The following is a 4063-nucleotide window of genomic DNA, read 5'->3' as shown; positions in this document are numbered from 1 at the left end:
TCCACCGCCGCCCCCCCTCCCCGCGCCGGCTGCCCGGATTAATTCAGACTCCGCGCCCGGGGATCGATGTCCGCGCCCCGCGGTCAGGCCGGCATGGTGCGCCCGCCGCCCGCCCTGCTCGGCGCGGGGCTCGGGGCGCGGGGCTGCCGCGGGGCTGTGCGCGGGGCGCGGGGCTCGGTGCGGGGCGGCTGCGGAGCCTCGGCCGCCGGCTCCCGGCAGCCTCGCTCTGGCCCGCGGCGTGACGTCAGCGCCGCCCCGCCCCGCCCCCCCGGCGCACCGAGCCGCCCCCCCGCACCTCTCCCGGTGCCGCCGGGGGCGGGGAGCGCCTTCACCCGGACCCCCGCCGGGGTCACCTTCCCCCGCCGCCGGGGTGACCCCTGCCACCGGCGTGACCCTGCCCGCACCGGGTGTCGCGCCCTCCCCGCCGCACCCGGTGCCCAGCGCGCGTCCGGCGGCGCTGCAGGTGTCGAGTGCCCACCTGCCTCCCCGCACATCTGGCTGGCCCCAGGCCACTCCCTGTGCACACAGCTGGCTGTGCCAGCCACCCCTGGATGTGCCTGTGCCCAGCGTCCCCAACACGCCCCTGCCTCCCGCTGCCTGCCCCGTTCTCCACCCCGTGCCCCTCCCAAGGGCCTGGCTGTCCCTGCCTACCCCAAATATCCTGTCCCGCACCCCCGGGGCTCCCCACGCGCGTCCCCCCGTCACCACCTTTCCCCTGCCCCTCGGCGGGCGCTGCCTCGGGAATGGCGAGGTGGCCTTGGCACGGGGAGGGGAGGTGACAGGGACACGCTTGGAGAGACACACGGTGCTGCAGGGCCCTGAGCAGCGGTGGTGGAGGAGGGAAAAAGAAAAAGAAGGAAGGAAGGAGAGGGAAAGAGAAAGAATAAATTGAAATGGAAAATGGAAAACGCGAAGGGAAAATGGAAAATGAAATGGAAAAATGGAGAATGGAAAGAGAAAATTGAAAGGAAAAAGGGAAATGGAAAGGTAAAGGAAAGGAGGGTGAGGAAGACTGGATGAAGAGCCAACGTGAGCCGGTTTTAGGCCACCGGAGGGGCTGGTGCTCGGTGTCCTTCCACAACGGTTTTCAGCTGTCCCCGGCCCCGCTATCCCGAGTTGGGCTCCCCGGGCAATTCTGGCCTTTCCCGGCCGTGTCCGCTCACCCAGGTCGGCACGCGCCGGTTTCCCGAGCTTTATTGAACAGACCGAGAAAATAAAAATAAAATCCATAGCTTCTTGCGGGTAGGGCCCTCCAGCCTCGCGTGGACTGCTCAGTTCCCGGCCACCGCCGGGCTCCAGGCGGCTTCCGCAGCCGAGGGGCGGCCGGGAGGACCTGGGAGCTCCGGTGCAGGGTGGCAGCGGCGGCAGAGCAGGGCCCGGCCCTTCCGGGGGTGTTCGTGGTGACCCACCCGGCACCCGCCTGCTCGGGGAGTAATTCAGCCAAATTTCACATCTCGTCCAAATTCAGTGCTTTTAACACAAGCCATCTCAAGCCACCTCACCCCATCTCAACCCATCCGTTCCATCCATCCCATCCCATCCCATCCCATCCCATCCCATCCCATCCCATCCCATCCCATCCATCCCACAATTTTCTATCCCATCTGGCACCTTCTCCGGGAAGTCAATTAAGTGCCCAGTTCATTAAAACAAAGCCCCGCAAATTCCCGGGACGTGAAAGCAAGAGTAGAAGATGATCGGAGGGGAGGGGGTCCTCCCCTCAGCCCATTTTCTAGCCCTTACACCGCGATCCAGCCCATGGAGCCGGGGCGGGCCCCGCCGAGCCGGGATGTGGAAGGACTCCGGCCCCCCCTTGGCCTCCCCCTCGGTTTATGCCTGCCTGGAGGGCCCGGGGGCCGTGAGCAGGACCCCCGAAACGGAGGGACCCAGCTGGGCGGGGGGGAGGCTTTGAAGCAGGTAACAAACAGGACCGGAGCCGGGCAGGAATGGGCAGGGGAAGGCTCGGAGGAGTAAAGTTGGGCAGGGGAAGGCTCGGAGCCGGGCAGAGTTGGGCAGGGGGCCTGGAGCCGGGCAGAGTTGGGCAGGGGGCCTGGAGCCGGGCAGCGCCAGAGGGTGCAGAGTGGCGGTGTCGAGGTGAGCGGCGAGGAGGAGGTGGGGAACAAACCAGGGATGAAGCATCCGCGTCTGGAAGGGTTTCATTGAGTGTAATAATGGCGATAGCGCATCGACCGCCCATCGATAGATCTATCCCTGCAGCTGCCGTCCCGCACCGCGGCCCCGTGCCGAGCTCCCGGCGCCCCCTCCATCCCCAGCCCCGCCGGGCCCGCGGCACCGGGAGCCCCCCGGGACGGGCGCTGGACTCTGCCCTCCACCGAGCCTCACACCGAGCAAACAGCAAAAAAGAGAGAGACTTTTTAGTAATTAGTGCGACATAATTGAGTAATGCGGTAGCCCCGCGCCCCCCTCCTGCCCCCCCCGGCCCTTCCCCGATCGATGCAATATCATTAGGGCGAGAGGCACCGAGATACGCGGGGCCGGGGCGCGGGGAGGCGGCGGGAGCTCCCCGGGCCGCCCTGCGGGGTCCGGCCCCGGGCCGAGCCGCTGCGGTCCGTGAGAGCCGCGGGGTTCGCTGCTTCCGCGGCGGCTCCGGCCCGGGGGAAGCCCCTCGGAGCGCCCAGAGGCTCGGGCGATGGGCCGGGACGCAGCGCGGGGGAGAGGCCCCGGCTCCATTCGCCAGCTGGATGCTATTGATCCCTGCCCTCGCCACCTCTTTCTTCCTGAGCTCCCTCTCCCTATTTAATTCCCTTCCCTCTGCTCCTCCGCAGCCGCCCGGGCAGCGCTCCGAGCGGAGCCGGGCAGTGCGGGCACCCGGGGGCGCAGAGCGGTAAGTGCGGAGGGGGAGGGGGGTCGGGGCAGCCCCACCCCCCCAAACCCCCCACCCCCGCCACATCCTCGCAGCGACCACGGAGCGGAGCGTGGAGCAGAGAGGCGCGGACCCAGCAGCCCCCTCCCCAAACCCCCCAGCTTCGCAGAGCTGCGCTCGGCGTCCCCGTCCCTGCCCCGCTGCCCCCGGGCCGTGCGGGGCTCCTGGGGCGGCCCGCACCGGAGGGGCGGCGGGGGGCGCGCAGCCCCAGAGCCAGGGCACTGCTGGCGGTACCCTGCAGGTACCGTGCCCGCCGGTGCTGCTGCGCAGCTCCAGGGCTGTTTTGAGTTAAAATCTGGTTTGTTTGTTTTTTTTTTTTCTTTTTTTTTTTTCTTTTTTTCTTTTTTTCCCATTGCACTTAGGAACAGCGCAAAGGCACAAACGGCCCGGCCAGACCAACCCCAACGGAGGGGCCGCACCGCGGGCGGTGCTGCCACCGAGCAGGCACCGGGCACCAGCCAAACCGTCGGGTTTTACCGGGCAAGGGAAGAAAAAGAGCCGGAAAGTGGCTCCACGCACCCCGCCGGGAGCCAAAAAGTTCCTTAAAGTTCTTTAAGGCTTCAAAATAACAGCACCATCGCCTGGCAGGTGAATTATTTAGTGCCTATAGATCCCTCGCAAACCCTTTCATTTCGGTTCCAAACCTTCCCCAGCCCAGCCTTTGCCTATGGATGTCTCGATTTTCCAACAATCAAGCGGGAGGCAAAGAGCGTGGCAATTCCTGCTAATCGATTTTCCATACAATGGGCCCCAGATGATGTTTTAAAATGTGAGAAACTAAAATGTGTTGGTTTAAATAAGACTTTTGCAATCAATAGCTTTTAAAAAAAGAGTCTTTGATACCGGTTCTTGAAGGGGATTCAAACGCTTTCGCTTCCAAAACAAAACAAAGCAGGAAAAAAAACAGCCACGCCGGAAAAGTTCCGCCTGGATTTGGGGTCATTAAAGCGGGATATGGAGAAAGGCGCTCAGGGGGCGCAGCGCCGGGACCGCAGCCCCCGGCCCCGCCGTCCCGACCGCGCCCCCTCCGCGGGGCTCGGCTCCCCCCGGGCCGGCCGCGGGCTGGGCCAGCCCCGCGATTCTGCCCCTTTCCCTCGCTATCCCGCCTGTTCGGGTGCGATTTTCCCTTCCCCACTCTCCCGGCGGCGCCCAGTCGCGTTGCACTGTGGTTTGTTGCGC

The sequence above is a fragment of the Anomalospiza imberbis genome, chromosome 27 (assembly GCF_031753505.1).
Source record: "Anomalospiza imberbis isolate Cuckoo-Finch-1a 21T00152 chromosome 27, ASM3175350v1, whole genome shotgun sequence".
Lineage (NCBI taxonomy): Eukaryota > Metazoa > Chordata > Aves > Passeriformes > Viduidae > Anomalospiza > Anomalospiza imberbis.
The sequence above is the reverse complement of the archived record's forward strand: the minus strand, read 5'-3'. Positions refer to the sequence as shown.